Below are 20,711 nucleotides of genomic sequence, written 5' to 3' on the forward strand. Positions count from 1 at the left end.
AAGTGACAGCAAATTTATTTTACTCAAATAGGCAACATATCCTTTTAGCTTTGTTGAAGAAACTAAAGGCCTATATGACATCATCTGATCTAAAGGGCATTTAATCAGCATTGCTTGAGTTTCAGAATATTCACAAAATGTTTCTCGTTTCATTTCAACTACCTAGGAGATGTCAGATAATTTAAAGTTCAAGTTATTTAAAGAACACATCTCCTCCTACTTAACTTTGGTTTATATTCATTGTCAACTTTAGATTACAGGTTCCTTGAGCTAGAGGCACCATTTTCATGCTCATACCAAATGGGTCATATGCATTATGCCTATGTAAAAATAATGCATATATTAGAATATTCTTAAAATTCTTAAAATCAACAAAAACATATTGGAAAAAAGAATCCTATCAACAAGTACAAACTCGATGGTCATTACCTTACTGATGACCCCCATCCTGTCAAAGATCTTGGAGTTCTCATATCAAATGACCTTAATGCCAAAGCCCACCACAACTACATAGCAAAAAAGGCTCTAAAAGTTGTAAACCTAATTTTACGCAGCTTCTTTTCCAAAAACACTACACTACTAACTAGAGGATACAAAACATTTGCCAGACCTATTCTTGAATACAGCTCATCCGTCTGGAACCCATACCACATCTCTGACATAAATACAATAGAACGCGTCCAGAAATATTTTAGTAGAAGAGTTCTTCACTCCTCCGAAAACAACAAAATACCTTATACCACCAGGCTTGAAATCCTGGGATTAGAAAACTTACAATTCCGTCGACTTCGACATGACCTGTGTTTAACACACAAAATCATCTATTGCAATATCCTTCCTGTAAAAGACTACTTCAGCTTCAATCGCAATATTACAAGAGCAAAAAATAGATTCAAGCTTAATGTCAACCGCTTCAACCTTGATTGCAGAAAATATGACTTCTGTAACAGAGTTGTTAATGCTTGGAACTCATTACCTGACTCCATAGTCTCTACTCAAAATCCCAAAATCTTCAACCAAAAACTGTCTACTGTTGACCTCACCCCATTCCTAAGATGACTATAAGGAGCGTGCATAAGAGCACAAAAGTGCCTACCGTTCCTGTCCTATTGTTCCCTTCATTATATCAAATTAATATAGCTGATGCATATTTTTTTACATACATATATATATATATATATATATATATATATATATATATATATATATATTCTTCATGATATGTTGTTTTATTTATGACAATGTTTGTGTATACTGTTGTGACAAAATGAAATAAAAATAAATAAATCAATAAGCATTTTCTGAAACTTCAAATAATGCATTTTAGCTTTCAGGAAGCTATTATTTCCCTTAGTCTTTCAGCCAAACTTCTGTCATGTTAGGGACAAATATAAGAATTATGTCAACACACTGGTGTTTGTTAGTGAGGTTTCCACAGATTCTGGGGCAGTGATTATTAAAAAGCTACATGTGTTCATGTGCTAAATAATGTAACCTTAACTAAATAAGTGATTAAAATTGGAATTCTTAAGCTGATAACAATAAGAATATTAAGGCAACACAAAAAAGAGATCTCCACCAAAAACTTTCCATTTTTAACACCATCTCAATTTGCAAGTGAAATAAAAATACCTGTCCATCATGGTCATAAGTTGCAACGGTTGTATAATGGATCATCAAATGGAGTCCCTGCAGATGTTATTCCACTAGTCGTCGCCAGCTCTAAGCACGGCGATGCTTATCTCCATTTCAATGCCATTGAGACAGTGCTGTTCAAAGATATTTCTATGTCATGTGGCCAGCATGTCATGGAGTGCTGTTACCTTCCCATCGAATGGTACCTATTTATCTACTCTCATTTGCATGCTTTCAAACTGCAGGAGCTGACGTGAGGATGGGAGCTCATCCCATCGCGTGGAATTCAGCTCAAAAAACCTGGGTTGCCAGCTTTTAACCACTGAGCCACCACACTGCCTGGTCATCATAGGATTAATCCAATTTTATGAGCTTTTTCTGTGGTGGTCATTAAGCAAATCACTATGGTCATTATGTCAATCCATGGTAGTTAAGCAAACCCATTCTTTGCTATGGAGTGTATAAGTCTAAATGCTATTGCTAAAAACATCATATATCATGCTCATATAATTGCAGGATGCTGCAAATGGCCATAAATCAGCACTATTTACCATATTCCCCTGTTGCAGCCATGCAGTCACATGGCTGCAACAGGCCCCTAACCATCAGAACTTTGGAAGTGTGTCATAAGTATCTTTTGGGAGGGTCCATGGTAAATCCAGAACTACCTGTATCTGGAATTGGCATAAATATAATAGGAAATGCAGAGCATCTAAACCTGAATCTGAACTGACAAAATATCCTGTTTGTTTCTTTGTTTAAGATTATACTTCTAACAGCAAGTTTTCCACTGTAATTTCAGAAAAAAAGATTGATATTGTTATAAATATGTTTTTAGCCTCCTTGATAAAAGAATGCATCTCTCTCTCTCTCTCTCTCTCTCTCTCTCTCTCTCTCTCTCTGTGTGTGTGTGTGTGTGTGTGTGTGTGTGTGTGTGTGTGTGTGTGTGTGTGTATTTTCTGAGGTTTTCGTGGGTGTTTGTATGTAGGTCTTTGGTTATTCGGGTTTTCTCCCGCGTAAAATTGGAAGTGTCTTGGCGACGTTTCGACGAAATCCGATTCATCATCTTCAGGCTAGGTGTTTACAGCTTCGTGCTTCTAGGAGAAATGTGTGGTTGCAGCTGTTTCTTCCTTTTAACTGCTAGTGGGGGTTTGAACTGATTGGTTGGGAGCTTGGCTGGGTGGAGGTGTGTTCTGATTGGGTGGGGGTTTGGCCGTGTTCTGATTGGGCGGAGGTGTGCTCTGATTGGCTGGGGGTGTGTTCTGTTTGCCCCCCCCCCAACTCCACCATCCAATCAGAGCACAGCCAAACCCCCAACCAATCAGAACACACCTCCACCCAATCAGAACACAGCCCAATCAGTTCAAACCCCCACTAGCAGTTAAAAGGAAGAAACAGCTGCGATTACACATTTCTCCTAGAAGCACGAAGCTGTAAACACCTAGCTGAAGATGACGAATGGATTTCGTCAAAACGTCGCCAAGACACTTCCAATTTTACGTGGGAGAAAACCCGAATAACCAAAGACCTACATATATATTTATTCATTTGTAAGTTTTTATAATAGAAGTAACTTTTTCTCCCTTCAGAGAAATCTGATTTTATGAAAGGTATTTTATTTGTTTTCCCCAATAGAGCCATAAGGGTTTTTAATTTACAATTCTGTTATTGAGACTTGAAACAAAAGGATATGAACATTTTAAACCTTTAAAAAATTAAATTCAGAACAAAGCTATAAAATGTCAACAAATAAATATTAGAAATTGAAAAAGACTTTGATGATTTGAATGAATTTTTAACAGGTTGCAGTGATTTAATGTGCCATGAAGTATCATTGTCTTGAATCCCTAATATAATATTTTAGAAAAGCTAGAACAAAATTTACTTCAAATTAATTCACATTCTAATTTGCAAAAATGAATATACTTTGGAGGATATTAGTACATGAAAACAAATAACCTACTAATTCCTAGATGTCTTTTCATATTACAAACAAAACAATTTACAAGATAAAAAGATCCTGTACTTTACATCAATAACAATTGGGAAGATTAATACTACGGTTTTACATTTTTAAGTTTATCTCCAATTATCAAGACAAAAACTAGCTAAAAAATGACCACATTTGTTAAAAATTTAATTCTAGCTGTGGTTAATTCTTTTCTGAGTAAGAGAGATATTCCTTTGCCTAAGTTAAAAAGGCCTTAGTTCACCTCTTCTTCAGGAATCTCCTAACATACTGGACAATTTTTGTCCAGTATTTAATTTCTCTTTTGGACGGTTGAGAAGGTATTTGTGTGACAGCTTTGGAGGATCTTGGATGAAGTAGATTATCTGGATCCTTTCCTGTCAGGATTCAAACCAGAATAGGGGATGAAAACAGCATTGGTCATACTTTTGGAATGATTTCTGGAGAGAGTGGGAAAGGGTTTATGCACCCATCCTTGCCCTACTGGACCTCTCAGCAACTTGGTATCCTCTGGATCAGCTCAGAGGATGGGGACAGGTGGCACAGTATTGTATCTGATCATAGTAAAGTAAAGCTGGAGGCTGTGAGGATCTGGATAGGAAACAATGGTCTTCAGCTGAACCAGGGGTAAAATCCAGCAGGTTCTGAGAGGTTCTGGAGAACCAGTAGTGGAAATGTTGAGTAGTTCGGATATTGGCAAATACCACTTTTGGCTAGCCCCAGAGTGGGATGGGACCACGCCCACCAAGCCACGCTCACAGAACCAGTAGTAAAATGGTAGTAAAATCACTGAGCTGAACCATGGCAAGACTGAATGGCTTTAAGTTTTGGAAACTACTGGTACTAAGTTCTAAGATTATCTTTGGTGCTGGATAGTGGTACTGCTTCAGATACCGGTGTGCAATATTGAAGTCCTCCTAAACTAGAAAAGCAGGTGGAAGTCATAGCTAGGAGAGCCTTGCAACTTCATTTTATGTGCTAGTTGCACCTGTTCCTACATCAGGAGGCTCTAGTTTCAGTCACTCATATACTAGTTGCCTCCAAATTGGAATATTGTAATGTGATCAACATAGGGTTGTTCTTAAAGAGTATCCAGAAGCCTCAACTGGTATGAAATACAGTGGTATGGGCAATGTAAGGTGGCACCAGCAGTGAAATCTGGCCGGATCTATCCAGCTTGCGCAAACTGGTGGAGGGCTGACAGCAGGAGGCTCTGCCCACCCCCAGGATATCATTACGTCCAATTTTTGACTCTCTGCACATGTGCAGAAGAGGCACGCGCTCACATTTCTGAACCAGTAGCAAAGGTAAGTGCATTTCACTGCTGGGTGGCACATCTTGCATTTCTGCTCTGTGAGCTGTGCTGACTGTCAAGTTGCTTCCAGGTGCAATTCAAGACCTAAAACTAACATCCTATGGCATCTCAGGACCCCTCCACAAATGGATATCTGCTTTTCTGTCTAACAGACAACAAGTGGTCAAAATTGGCAATGCTTTATCAAATCCTGTTCCTGTCAAGAGTGGCGTTCCTCAAGGCAGCGTCCTTGGACCAACACTCTTTATACTATACATTAATGATCTTTGTGACCACATCTCAAGTAATTGTGTTCTCTTTGCTGATGATGTCAAACTATTTAACACCACAGACAATACTTCTATCATTCAAAACGACCTTGATCATCTATCCGCTTGGTCTAAAAATTGGCAGCTCCAAATTTCAACCAGCAAATGCTCAGTCTTACATATAGGAAAAAAGAACCCAAAAACTAAGTACATACTAGATGGACATTACCTTACAGACGACCCCCATCCCGTTAAAGACCTTGGAGTTTTCATGTCAAATGATCTAAGTGCCAAAGCCCACTGCAACTACATAGCAAAAAAAGCTCTAAGAGTTGTAAACCTAATTTTGCGTAGCTTCTTTTCCAAAAACACCACACTACTAACCAGAGCATATAAAACATTTGCTAGACCAATTCTAGAATACAGCTCACCTGTTTGGAACCCTCACCACATCTCTGACATCAATACAATTGAACGTGTCCAGAAATATTTTACAAGAAGAGTTCTCCATTCCTCTGAAAACAACAAAATACCTTATCCCACCAGACTTGAAATCCTAGGCTTAGAAAACTTGGAACTCCATCGCCTTCGAAAAGACCTAAGTTTAACTCACAGAATCATCTATTGTAATGTCCTTCCTGTCAAAGACTACTTCAGCTTTAATTGCAATAATACAAGGGCAACCAATAGATTTAAACTTAATGTTAACTGCTTTAATCTAGATTGCAGAAAATATGACTTCTGTAACAGAATCATCAGTGCTTGGAATACTTTACCTGACTCTGTGGTCTCTTCCCATAATCCTAAAAGCTTTAACCAAAAACTTTCTACTATTGACCTCACCCCATTCCTAAGAGGACCATAAGGGGCGTGCATAAGCGCACAAACGTGCCTACCGTTCCTGTCCTATTGTTTTTCTTTTCTTCTTCCTATATATATATATGCTCATACCTCCTAATATTTATTCACATATATGTTTATATGCTATATAATCTTTTTGTATGATGTTGTGACAAAATAAAAAATAAAATAAATAAAAGACGCTGATTTTGACCTTTAATTCTCTTCATGGCCTGGAGCCATTATCAGAGGAGCTATCCCAGTAGATCTGGTGGGGAGAGCATGCTTCAAGTACCATCTGCAAGACACCTATATTTGATGGGTCCCAAAAGGAATGCCTGCTCTGCTGTAGCATCTGCCTTATGGAGCATTCCCCGCCTCCCCAAGTCAGGTTAGTTCCATTGATCTTTCCCTCCAGACCTGATTATGTCATTAAGATTTGGGGTCTCAGGGAACTGGTGACATTTTAAAGTAGCTCCCCTATTGTGGTTGATGTGGCTGATATACTTACTCTCTCCGTTTATGGCTTTTATATTTTTAAAAGTATTTTCATTTTTAATAATGAGTGTTCATATTTTATGATGATTGTTTTTATAATGATTATTTTTATGTTATTGTTTTATTTGGTTGCTGGACACTACCCAGAGTCACTTTTGATGAGATGGACAGCTATATAAATTTGATAAATTAATTAAAAGCTATACACCTTTGTATTGAGTGAAAATATATGCATACTTTTGTCAGCTTTGAAAAACATACGAGGCCAAAGGCTTCCACGCTGCCACTTTCTCCTGTGTGGGAAAGTAGGAGAAGGGGGGTTGGTAAAAGGGGCCATTAGACATAATAACATTCTTCCTGCCGGTTAAGGTCAGGCCAAGACTGCATCTGGAGAAGGAGTGGTCAGAGTGATGCCTCGAGATGGGACGGTTGATGATTGGAGCACGTGATCGGCAGAGAAGTCAAGGAGGGGTGGTCTGGGGTTTTGTACTACTGAGGGAAAACCCAGATCTTCAGATTCAGAGTTTATCCAGCTGTGCCAGTTTACCTATGCTAGTAAAAAAACTGAAAGATTTGCCTTGGAGTCTTTTCTGCAGGAGGGGATTTTCTGGAACGTTGACATCGAGTTTTCTGGAACCCTGACAACTTTCATATGATTGTGCTAACCAATTATTTCAGCTAAGTTTGAATGAAATAATTGTATTCAGAACTATTTTTAAAAACACAAAAACCAGAACAGCACTGTCTCAGAGAACACTACCCACAATAAAATGCAACCTTTACAGGAGCAAGAATATGTTTAGCAGTCACTTTCCAGAACAACTACAGTATTGTTTTCATTTACCTATAACGTACGAAATAAATATATTAACAGGTGTTAGCTAATATGGATTGGCAACATGGTAATGTGAGTATCTAAGCTATCATGAAAAACAAATTGTATGTCACAGCTGTTTTTCAATATTAAATAGATAATTCTGAAACATAAAATCCTACTCCTAATACATGTGGGAGTGTGTTATTTTATTTCTTCAGAAACTGGGAGTCACTCCAGACTTCCAAGAATTAGATTGTTCCATATTATTAGCGCTCTCTCTCCCTCTCTCTCTCGCCCTTTCTCTCTCTCTCTCAACATAACAAAAAGTACTCGGAATGAGTGAAAAGTCCTTTGAATACTTTAAAACTAAAAATAATAACAGTGAACTTGTCATAATAGAAAGGTTTACTATATCTGATGCATCTTGCTAATAAATAGTTTAATCTTTGTCTTACTCAGTCCTGGGAACACGAAAAAATGCCAGATCATAGGTATCCAGAGAGGGGCAAGGGAAATAACAAAACAAGTGTCACAACATCACAATGCAAATTCTACTCCTTAATATTTGATTCCAACCTATATAAAAGAGCAGTGATCTCATCATGCCATCACAATGTATGTTTCATCATTTTAGTGCCATCATGGCCAGCTGCAGACATTTATAGACCAGAGTACATATAAACACTAAAAGCAAATTTACAACATGAGCAAAATGCATCATTCAGACTGAATAACTTCTAATTTTCACTTACACATACAGACCAGAGGGAGTATTTAGCAGGTTCTGACCAGTTCTGGAGAACCAGTAGCGGAAATTTTGAGTAGTTTGGAGAACCAGTAAATGCCACCTCTGACTGGCCCTGCCCCCATCTATTCTCTGCCTCCCAAGTCCCAGCTGATTGGGAGGAAATGGGGATTTTGCAGTAATCTTCCCCTGGAGTGGGGCGGGAATGGAGATTTCACAGTATCCTTCCCCTGCCACGCACACCAAGCCACACCTACCAAGCCATGACATGCCTACCACGCCCACACAGAACCAGTAGTAAAAAATTCTGAATCCCACCACTGATACAGACACCCTTTTTTATTTACTATATTTAGAAGGCCATTCAATTCCATAAATATTTTGAATGATGTGCAACTTTAATAATTGTAAACTGACTTAGTACATAATAATATATATTTATTAATTATATAATAAAAAACATAAAACCCCATTCAAACTAATAGAAAGATTTCTATAAAGCCTTATTGCCACTCTAGCCCAAGCACCTGGGGGAATGGCCAGATTTTTAAGCACTAATGTTGGTGGATGGGACCCATTTGGGCCTCTTGTGGAAGGGAAGGGTCCAGAGATCAAGTGCTGCAACAGAGATCAAGTGCCCTCTTTCCCTCAACAATGTTTAATCTATGGGAATTCTAACACTCACGATTTGTTTGATCGTAGGTCAGGTAGAAATTATTGGACATAAACAGTTTGTGATTTTGTTGGGTCATGAGCCTTGAAGGACTTTATACTTGGCACCATTATCTTGAATTTCATTCTTGCCCTATGTTCTGACTCCCTTAATACTAACTGGAACTGGCCACATATTTTTCCCCTTTCATTTAAGAATTCATTCTTTGCACGCTTCCGTATTAAATGGAAAGTTTTAACAGTTTGTTATTCCATTAAGAATATTTGTAATTACAAACTTTGTCCCTCCCTTCCTCTATTTCTGCTTTATAATGAAAACCACATATATCAAAACGCTTATTTATTCGTCTCTAGAAAATTCAAATTCCAATTGATTTGATTTTGACAGATTGTTCAATGTAATGTTTTCTTGTTTGGATATAATTGCAAATTATGGTCTATGAAAATAGAAGCAAAAGAGAAAAAACACAGCTGATAAACAGTGAAAACATTCAAGTATAAGGTTTAAATCATGGATAACCAACTATGATTCAAAAGTGAGTTAGCTGCATGACAAATTATTTCCTTTGATTTCTTTAATTTATATATGAAGATGTTGTAGTTATTCCAATTTTGAATATGCATCAATATTTTTATCAGCATCTGTTTTAATATTCATTACAAGTCTATAACATTTTATTTTGGTCATGTTTACGAGTAGTAAACACATGTCTGTGATCATTGGAATTCTGTTCATACAATCATTATTTTAAATTGCTAATTACTGAACTTTAAATTTCATGTATAAGCCTGGATTACTTCTGAGAAACAATCAATTCTTGTTGATTCTGGAGATTTGGATCTGGCAGTAGGTCTGCAAAGAAAGGTGAAAAAAGTCAAGATGGCAGGTGCGCAAAACTCATTTGTATGTAAGTGCAACCAGCATAAATGGGGTGGGAATTTAACTGCTTTGAAAGGCCCATCATCTTGACTTTTCAACTTCCCAGACAACAACGCCAGTAATCACTCAAATAATTGAGCCAATTTACAGTATAAATTCAAACTCAACATTCATCCACTTCATCTAGTATTTGTGGAACTGCAGTGCTAAATATGAAATATTATACAATATTCCATAACAGTATGAAATACTGTTAAAATCAGCTGTATCCAATGATGCTTTAATACTCTTAATTAATCAGTCAAAGGCTAGAATCCAAAGTCTATTTTAGGTTTAGGAGCTTAGGCTTGTTCATTTGATTTTATTAATAACATTTGTGTTTCAACAACAGATCTTCATGCCAAATGAAAAACAGCTTTATAATTTTCTTTGCTTCCAAAATGGTTTGCTATACAGTAGATTCTGTTTGAGAAATATATAATACATTTCTCACTGGGTATGCAAAATTCTACTAGTACAATAGAGTTGGGTGATTAATACATTTGAAAAATAAATAAATGATCATACAAATATAGTGCATATAAGGTTTAAATTTAACACTTTAGTTTAAATTTAAGGTTTAATCCAATCCTTTCTTTTTATTCTCTGTAAAATTGCTTTCTAGTAATCGATAATTGCTGCATTTCCATTTTTCTCTTAGTCTCTGGAACTTGTCACCTTGATTCATTAAGCCATAATTTTCTCTTGATTTAATTTGTTCTTATAAACACTATAAAGAGTCAATACAAGAAAACTTTAGAGACTTTTTTTCTATGAGTTTATCATTAGGAAAGAGAACTTTCAAAAAGTGGCACAGTAAAATGCAGAGTAATATACTATATACAATAATAATCAAAGAAAATGGAAATGCACTGATTTACTTGCAAATCTGTTCCTTTGCCTTAAGAAAGCTGTTCAGAATCAGGTTAGCATAGACAGCAAATTTTGTTTCAGAATATATTTAATTAATAATTTAACATTATTTCATGTGATTTATATGCTCTCCCAGGTATAGTTGTTGCTTTGTGGTTTTGATGCCTTCAAGTCAGTGTTGACTCATGACTGCTGCCTGGAATATTCCCTGAAGTTTTCTTGGCAAGATTTCAGAAATGATTTACCATTGCCTGCTTCCTAGGGCTGAGAGAGATTGAATGGCCCAAGATCACCCACTTGGCTTCGTACCTGTAATAAGGTATTAGAATTCACAATTCCCCAGGTTTTTTAGGCTGATAATTTCACTGCACCAAATTGGCTCCCAGATGTAGACTCAACAATACAAATATAACATCAACTAACCCTAACTGTAATCCTAATCACCCAAAAAGCTTGCTATGGCCAGAGTTTATAAGAACATGAACCATAAAGGTGTTTATCAGTAATGATTGCTGCTTTTATTTGTACCCAGAAATCTATTGATGGCCAAGGCAACTCTCACAATATCAGTGTTATTTGACTAAAATTATCACAGCCAATCAGCAAGGAGATCAATTTTAATTTCCAGTTAACCTTAAAAACAGAATCATTTAGAACATATTTCAGTAATTCATACATAAGGATGAAGGTAACACAGACAACTATTCACTCAATGAAGAATCTACTAATTCTCAAATCTGATCACCTGTTTTGTCTCAGGCAGTTCAAATCAGTCAGAAAGCTGGGTATCCAGCTTGCAAGTGGCTGGGCTTTTATGCCTGTTATCATGGAGCTGTTCCATTTCTTTACCAAAAAAAGTGTATTCATTTTATAGCTAACATCTCTCAATTTGCTGTACAATAAAGTATCATGAAATCTAAAATCCATATAAATCAGGACAAAAGCATCATCATAAAGCAGCACATAAGAAAGCAGCAATCAATTATAACTAAAACAGGAATCACAAGAAGATATAAAACTGTAGGGAGACGACTTCCGGTATCCGGCGGCAACGGACATCTGGAGGTGCCTCTCCTGCCTCCAGTGTCCGAATCCGGCCGCCTCCGAGGCCCTTAGGGGCCAGGTGTTCCGAAAAGGACACCTGCCGCACGGACGGCTCGCCAGGGGTCTCCCAGCCGACATACAGGACTGGGGGGACCGATGCTGGCGCGTCCTAGGCTCGGAGGGGTTCGGAGGCCTCAGGCCGCGGCCATTATTTTGGTCGTCGCCTGGGCGCTGTGCCCGTGACACCGGGCTTTGGATTTATAATTGCAGCAGCCTGGTGGCGAACAGGAACGGAGAAGAATTGAGGAAGGAGAAGGAAGGAGATATCGGCAAATGTGAGTGGAGTGCTCCGGAGTGCGGGGTTTCTCTCCTGCGACTGGAAGGAGCACGAATCACTTTGGAGAGAGGAGAACTTAAAATAACAAGATTACGGTTTGTGGAGCTCTGGAGAGAAGAGGTGATGGAGAAATTTAGGAGGGAGGTTTGAGGCCCCCTCCTCTGGGGAACAATGGTGGCGCCCAGCTTCCGCCTTCACTATGAGAATCTTGATGACATCACTTCCTTCGGCTTCCTGGTTGACTAACTGTACTCTGGACTCGTTGCTCCTGTGAGTGCCCCTGGTGGATCCGGAGGAAATTACAAGGATACTGTGCTTGCCTGAGGATTTTAAAAATTTTTAAATGGCAAAAGGTCAGAGACCAACTGCTGGAGAAATGGAGAGAATTTTGGAAAAGTTATCTAATATGGACAAGAAACTGGATGAAATAAGAGCAGAAATTGTGACTATCCAAAAGGATTTAAAGGACACTCAACAAGTCTCAGCAGAAAACAAGCAGAAAGTGGAAGGTCTGAGGAGAGATGCGGCAGTGCAGAAAAGAGAGGAGACGACAGGCAATGCTGTGCTTGGACTACAGATGGATAAAATGTCTTATTTCCTTAGGTTTCAAAATCTGGAAGAAGTGGACCAAGAAGACTTGAGAGATGTTGTGACTAACTGTTGGGAGAATTTCTTGGGAGAGGTGTTGACTTTATGAATTGGGATGTGGATCGAGCTTATAGAGTTAATTCAAAATATGCACGCACGCATGCAGTTCCTAGAGAGGTTCATGTCAAATTTGTGAGAAGAGGCGAGAGATGAAATTTTTAAAAAACATAGGAGTGGGGCACTGATTTACAGGGGCAGGGAGATAGCCATTCTGAGGCAGATTCCCAGACAGGTACGTGAAATGAGAAAGAAATATTACTTTTTGTCAAGCAAATTGTACCAGAAGGGAGTGGGCTTCAGATGGCTGATGCCAGAGGGATTGATGATTTTCCGGGAGGGCATTACGAAAAAAATTAGTACAATTGCGGAGGCTGCGGCCTACGTGGAGGAACACAAAGCCCTCCTGGAATTAGATGACCCAGGAGTTGAAGAAGGGGAGGTTATAGACCATGGGAGGCGGCTGCAGCTGTTGCGCCCTGGAGTTGGGTCAGGCTGAACCCAGAGTTCTGAGATCCAAAACTAGGAAGTGACAATGATATTTGGTATTGTGTTGGTTTTCCTTATTCTCCTTTGTATGATATTCTGATTATTCTTGACCCTTCTTTATTGCGTATGTAAGATTGATAAACTTAGCTACTTCGTATCACCTGCTTGCCATATGGCTGTTGTATGTGTTTAAAATTTTGAGTAAAATTCTTATCTTGTATAAGAAAAATGAAAATTTACCATACCTGATATGTATTTGTATAAACCTTTTTTGACCAATAAAAACTTTTTGGATAAAAAAAAAAAAAAAAAAGAAGATATAAAACTGTCATAGATAAATACATTAATTTAAAAGACAACACTATATATATATATATGAAAGAGGAAAGGGGGAATCTAATATACTTGATGATAGTATCCCCAATGCTTCAGCATGGAAGGACATCACTGCAAGACCTCCAGTGATAATTTCAGGGAATAGACAGGTGGACAGGAATATACAAGAAGAGGCATTCCTTCAAATACTCTTGTCTCCAAGAAATTAAGAAATTTATTAATACCAATATCTTAAATTAGTCTTTAAATTATAAAGGCTGGGAGCAAATGAAGATCAGTATCAGTAGCATAAAATAATCCTGATACCCAAATTCACTCCATTATTCAGTTGCCATATTTTGTTCTAACTTAAGTGCCCAAACCATGTTCAGCAATTGTTTCTATTTAAGTAACACACTATGTGGCAAAATATATCTAGTAAGCTAGTAAAGGGCATTCCAAACCAAATAATATTCTTGGGCTTCTAAATAACAGAAATGGATCCATATGTGTACCTATACACAGACACCAAATGTGATTCTTTTAGGAAGATTCTAACCTTTGAACATCATTCATCCAGATACACAAACCCCCTATTAGCAGTGCCTCCACTGCCTCCATTTTCCTGTGTGATTCTTTAGTGTATTGGACATTGTCAAGATCATTTTGACAAACAGCATTTTCACTGCCTTACCCTGGTTGATAAAAACAAAGTTGGATTTTTTTTTATCAGCATACTCATGGCACTACAATGTAATTCTTCAAAAGACAATTCTAAGCTTTTCATGTATATTTTATGTAGCTTAAAGTGTGAGTGAAATAATGAAGGTCCACATAGTATTAAAAAAACATAGGAAGGGAGCTCAGATGCTGTTCTGCAAATATGCAGATTGTTAAACAGAATAGAGATAAGATGAAATCTTAAAAGTTTTGAAAATTTGAACTGCCATAAAGCCTACCAGGAATTCTCCAAGTACCACCTTCTGGAAGCAGTCATCTAAGGTTAAAGGGAACAACTATACAAATGCACTGCCAAAACCCTAACACTGCAAGCTCTTCAGAAAAAATTGATAGATGATGGCATCAAAAGCCACTAACAGGCCCAGGAGTCCAATTCAACCAAGATCAGCCACCACCCCTTGAGCACTTCATCTACTGGTCTATACTGTAATTGCGCAGTTTATTTTGGGTCAGAAACGGAGGGGAAAGGTTGTTTTTCTCTTTCTTCACGGTATCCCTTGAATTTTATCCAGTAGTTTCTTTTTCTGAGTAATCGGAACTTGTTATGTTCTAATAGTCAACATCACACTGTGATATGACTGCAAGAGTTTTGAAAGCTAATCATTCATATGTTCTATGTTTCACAATGTCTACATAAAATTACCCTGCTTCATTTTTCTGCTTATATAAGAAGCATGTGCTTTCCCCAACAACATCCCAGAAGTGAAGTATCACTCCTTTGAAACCCATTTTATTTGGCAGCAGACTGAAGTGGTGATTGCTCAAAAGAGCAAGCATAAAAGCAATCAAGAAACCTACCCTTATTTTCCAAGGTAAAATAATGTGAGGAAGAATAAGTTGAGCATGCATTAATTGTTCTAAAAAGATGTATACAAGGTACAAATAGGTTGTAATATCTCTGATTTTTTTCTTCCATAATGAAGGCATAAATAGGTGGACTTTTAAATTAATTTAAATTAACCAACAAGGAATTCACTAACAGCACTATCACACAAAGATGCAGGCAATTAAGATGATTAAAATTCTTCTAATGAAGAATTTTCATTTTATCATATAAACATAAGGGCATGCACAAACCATAGTACAATGTTAATTTACTGTTTGAAAATTATTTTAGAATTTATTATATATAAGAATAATTTAAAATGTTATTGAATATAAATTTCTAACATTTTTCAAAACAAATTAAAAGTGGCTGCTTATTCCAAGATGTCACTTAGACCTTGACTGGGACAGAGCCAATCTCATTTTAAACCAGCATTATATCTGGCTCAACTTACAAATTATAAACTTTGAAGGATATTTATACTGTTGTGGTTTAATAGCAAGGAGGTGGGGGGGATGCCTCAAAATGCCCTATGCCCTATCCCTGCAAAGATGGGAGCATTGGATCATGGGATCATAACTGCCATATGGTAATTTTTACCAAGGCACTCCCAATGTGTTACTTGCATGTACTCCAAGCTCATTTCCACATTAGACAAAATAATTCTTTATGTGGCTTCTTTTGTCAGATAAATATTCCAAGATAACAAAACAATCCTAAACTGTTGCAAATTTTGTATTTATAGCTTGTAGAATTCTTGATAGCAAAGTAGACATTTTTAAGCCTTTCATGTGCTACATTTTAATTCTTTAAATGAAATTTGGATAAGTGACTTGTAATAAAGTTTGACTGGACTTAACATGACTTGCTTATCTGTGATCCACAAGATTTAAAGATGAAAAATATAGAGACATGCAAGAAAGCACTCAAATCCTACAGTCTAGTTACGTAGTCTACTTAATCAAGCTATTCTTTTAAAAAAAAAATATTTGCAGTATCTTTATAAAACTATCTACACAAAGATATCTAGAACATAATTGTTATTGCTGTTTTTATATAACACAACTGGCCGACTCATCCTATTACTCCCATGAGCTGGTGACATGCAATTATGGATCATTGAGTCAATTAGGAAATGGCATTTTATGAATCCTCCCAATCATGGCAAAAGAGATTGTGAGGCTGTACCTGACATATTTTCTTCTACTCAGATATAAGAAACAAACAGGAACTGGGGATAGAGTGCCTAGAAAAGCCCCATTTTCATGGAGCCTCTCTTTACTCTCAGGAGTAGGAAGGGATAATTAATATGGTAAACATTTTTACCAATATCATTGACCAGAGGAAGACAGTTTTGTCTTAAACAGCTTTTGGATTAGTTATCAGAGTTAACTGACTAGGTCAGAACATTTGTATCAATTATAATACCTCCTGGCTTGTTCAAGAATGTTCTGTTAATAGGGCCAATTACATTCAGACAAGATAGTAAGTACCTGTAGTAATAGTCTTCCAATCAGTGACACTGCACTCATATTCATATTTGTACATTTTATAAATATCTTCATGTTTCTGAAGTTGCATCCAACAAAATACATAATGTAATTGCCAGATTTATGCCATAAATCATTGACATGAGTCATAGGGTTGTGCATGGCTTATTAGAAGGAGACATGTGTAAAACAGAGATCGATAAACAGGTACAATGGGCAGCCCTTTCAATTCATTGGTTGTCTTTTTAATTCAGTTTCATCTCAGCATTGGAGATGAATGAACTAATTGCATCAAAAATTATTACTAAAGGCCACCGGAAAGAGGCAAGCCAACTTACATAGAAATATCCCAAGCAACCTCAAAATGAATAGCACTCATAAGGACCTTTCACTATTCAATCTATTTTTTTCACCCAAAACTAATGTAAGTGTTTCCAAGGTGGCATATAAGGCATTCATAAGCTGTGGATAGCTTTTTGCACTGGAGGCTATACCAGAAAGATTTTTACTAAAGTTGCAAAGCAAAATGTCAGCCTTCAGCATCATCTTCATTTCCAAGAAGATGGGCCACAAATAAACCCTATAATCTTAATGGGTAGCTACTACACATTATGCCCACCTGCCTGGAAAAGGTAAGGAGTGACAACGGAGTGATAAGTAGTATTCTTATAAATCAGGAATACATCATTTTTTTTAATGGCCCTGGGCATTTATGTGCCCAGAACACCCCCAAATTTGGGGAGCCATGCACTGGCAATGTTGGCACATTATGATTGTCACTCAGACAAAAGGAAGGGCCATTTTAGATGTAGCATGTTTGTAATAAGTCTGAAAAAGTTATTTTCCTAATTGACAAACCATATTATATATATATAAGCCAATTTATTTTCTGAAAACTGTTCAATTGTGAGGGTTTGCCATAGCTTTCTTCAGCTCTGATTGACAATACAATGAAGGATCCACAAAACTTTTGAGCTCGAATATCCAGTCCTCTGAACTGAAGTAATTCGAAAGTACCGTCACCCTTAATATTTCAGTCTCCTTATGGATTCTTGCATTACGTGTCTGCGAAAAAGAACAGTTTGGAGCAAGATGGCAAAAACCATGTAAAATCAACAGTACTGTACATTCTAATCAAGAACAATCGAGTTTTTTTTTTAACGTGGATCAAAAACACCCCTATTTCAGTCTCCGGTTGAGTGTAAGTCAGATAAATATAGATTTACATTTACTATCAAAGACCATTCAAATGTGATTAATTCAACTCTTCATTAATTCAACTCTTCATCCTTCTGACATATATGCACATACACATAAAGAAATGCTCCACACAGAGACACTATGAAAAGTTTCTTGGAGAAAGGACAGGATGGAAACCAAACCAGCAAATCAAACAGCAACCTAGCCATCAGCTTTAACAGCTCTGCTCAGATTTCCAAACCTCTGTTCTGCTGCCTGTCTTCCGTCGTCTTTCCTTTTGCAGGCGGTTTGTTTGTTTCTCCTTTTTTCGTCCAACTTTAAAACTTTTTTTTCCAGCAAGTCAAGTGCTTCTTTAAGACGAATAAGCTACAGCAGAGCAGAAAGCATCTCCCTTCGCTCCCTTCTTTCCCCCCCGCCCCAAAATAACAGAAAAGACAATGCCCAGGCTACCATCGCAAATGTCAGATCAGAGCAAATTTATATGGGAGAAGGGTCTCCCAAAGCCCACCATGCGCATCTCATTTGATTGATGAGGGCAGGTTGGTGAGCAGATTCCCTTTCCAGAAGAAAGACATTACTTTTAGTTTTATTTCCGCCAAAAAAGACCCATAAAAATAAAACCCGCGCGCCCGCGCCCATGCCCACGACCTCCTTCCACGACGATTTGTAGCCCACGAAGGGATACCGTCTCATAATCGATTTAATCAGCCTTTTCTTTAAAGGTACCCAAAGTTCGCTTAAAAGTAGCCGGAAAGCTACCTGAACTGTTCGGAGGAAGAGATGCTGAGGCACCGACGCACCTAGAAATACCCCCTTAATGTCTTTTTTTTTTCTCCTAAGCGCAGCTTCTGCCAAATAATAATAATAATAATAATAATAATTTTTAAAAAAAACCCGGGACTTTCTGCAGCTGGAAGAAAGGAAGCTGGGGTTAAAAAAGAAAAAAAGCAAAGCGTACCTTTCGCTGCGACGGTCAGTTCATTTCCCCACCGCTCCTCCACGGGAGGGGGCTTCCTGAAAAAGGGAGGGAAGGCTGAGGAAACTGAGCACTCCTCCTCCTCGTTTTCTAGTGGGTTTTTTTTTCCCCCCTGTCAATGGCCACGCCGTCAGGCGACGGGGTACTGGATTGCCCCCCCCTCCCGCTCCCCTTTGCTTAAGCCCCCGCCGGCTTTCATCCCAGCCAGTCAGCTTAGCGACGGCGCCGTCTGCTGAGACGGCCCTGAGGGCGCGCGACTCTCGAGCGGCGGGCGGGAAAAGCGGCGGCGGCGACTGCTGCTCGCGCTACCTGGGCAGCTCCCTCGCTCGCTCCTGACGGCAAGGGAAAGCCGGCCGACTTCCTAGGACGGAGAGATTGGCGTTTGGGGGCCCTTGCGCGATACCGAAGCAGAGAACCCGAGCGTGGCGTGCTTTTTTTTAACCCCCACCCCCACCCTGGGTCTGACCCGCACCTGCGCCAAGGTGTGCAAATTTCTCCTGTGGAAAAGGAAATCGTTGGAGTCTTATGCTCAGCTCCGGTTAGTGTCCTGAGTGTATAATGAAATCCCTCATATGGCCAGCTAATAGTCTTCAGATTATGATATACATGAATGAAGTATGTGTATCTCTCAAAGTGAAAAGTTTGTTAAGAGGGGGGGAAACTGTCAAGCTGGAGCCCCTGGTAGTTAGCTTACTGTCTGCATATTTATATCTATCTATCTATCATTCTATCTATCTATCTATCATTCTAGCTAGCTAGCTAGCTACCATCTATCTATCATCCTGTCTGTCTGTATGGCTGTCTATCTGTATATGTATGTATGTATGTATCTACTGTATCTATCTACGTATCTAAACTATCTACTGTAATCTCTATCAATCTAAGATCTAGCTATCATCTCTATCTATCATCTATCTACTATATCTATGTACTGTATCTATCTTAAATATCTCTATCTATTTATCTATATATCTATTTGCTCTATCTATCGATCTATCATTTATCTACCAACCTATCTGTCTGTCTGTGACTCTTACTGTATGTATGTATCTATCTGCCTATTCCATATCTTTCTACTGTATCTATGTACTGTATGTACTGCATCTATCTTATAGAAATGCTCCACACAGAGACACTATGAAAAGTTTCTTGGAGAAAGGACAGGATGGAAACCAAACCAGCAAATCAAACAGCAACCTAGCCATCAGCTTTAACAGCTCTGCTCAGATTTCCAAACCTCTGTTCTGCTGCCTGTCTTCCGTCGTCTTTCCTTTTGCAGGCGGTTTGTTTGTTTCTCCTTTTTTCGTCCAACTTTAAAACTTTTTTTTCCAGCAAGTCAAGTGCTTCTTTAAGACGAATAAGCTACAGCAGAGCAGAAAGCATCTCCCTTCGCTCCCTCCTTTCCCCCGCCCCAAAATAACAGAAAAGACAATGCCCAGGCTACCATCGCAAATGTCAGATCAGAGCAAATTTATATGGGAGGAGGGTCTCCCAAAGCCCACCATGCGCATCTCATTTGATTGATGAGGGCAGGTTGGTGAGCAGATTCCCTTTCCAGAAGACATTACTTTTAGTTTTATTTCCGCCAAAAAAGACCCATAAAAATAAAACCCGCGCGCCCGCGCCCATGCCCACGACCTCCTTCCACGACGATTTGTAGCCCACGAAGGGATACCGTCTCATAATCGATTTAATCAGCCTTTTCTTTAAAGGTACCCAAAGTTCGCTTAAAAGTAGCCGGAAAGCTACCTGAACTGTTCGGAGGAAGAGATGCTGAGGCACCGACGCACCTAGAAATACCCCCTTAATGTCTTTTTTTTTTTCTCCTAAGCGCAGCTTCTGCCAAATAATAATAATAATAATAATAATAATTTTTTAAAAAAACCCGGGACTTTCTGCAGCTGGAAGAAAGGAAGCTGGGGTTAAAAAAGAAAAAAAGCAAAGCGTACCTTTCGCTGCGACGGTCAGTTCATTTCCCCACCGCTCCTCCACGGGAGGGGGCTTCCTGAAAAAGGGAGGGAAGGCTGAGGAAACTGAGCACTCCTCCTCCTCGTTTTCTAGTGGGTTTTTTTTTTCCCCCTGTCAATGGCCACGCCGTCAGGCGACGGGGTACTGGA

General features: G+C 38.5%; 1 protein-coding gene across 1 annotated transcript in view; it reads right to left on the reverse strand.

Moving 5' to 3' along the window:
* Window positions 1-18,671, reverse strand: part of LEPR (leptin receptor) — a 69,487-nt gene extending 50,816 nt beyond the window's left edge. Inside the window, exon 1 of the mRNA XM_058178309.1 lies at window positions 18,577-18,671. The gene's annotated coding sequence lies outside the window, so the exon portion shown is untranslated. The remainder of the gene's footprint in view (window positions 1-18,576) is intronic.
* Between the last annotated feature and the right edge of the window lie 2,040 nt (window positions 18,672-20,711).

The sequence above is a fragment of the Ahaetulla prasina genome, chromosome 3 (assembly GCF_028640845.1).
Source record: "Ahaetulla prasina isolate Xishuangbanna chromosome 3, ASM2864084v1, whole genome shotgun sequence".
In the NCBI taxonomy this organism is placed as follows: domain Eukaryota; kingdom Metazoa; phylum Chordata; class Lepidosauria; order Squamata; family Colubridae; genus Ahaetulla; species Ahaetulla prasina.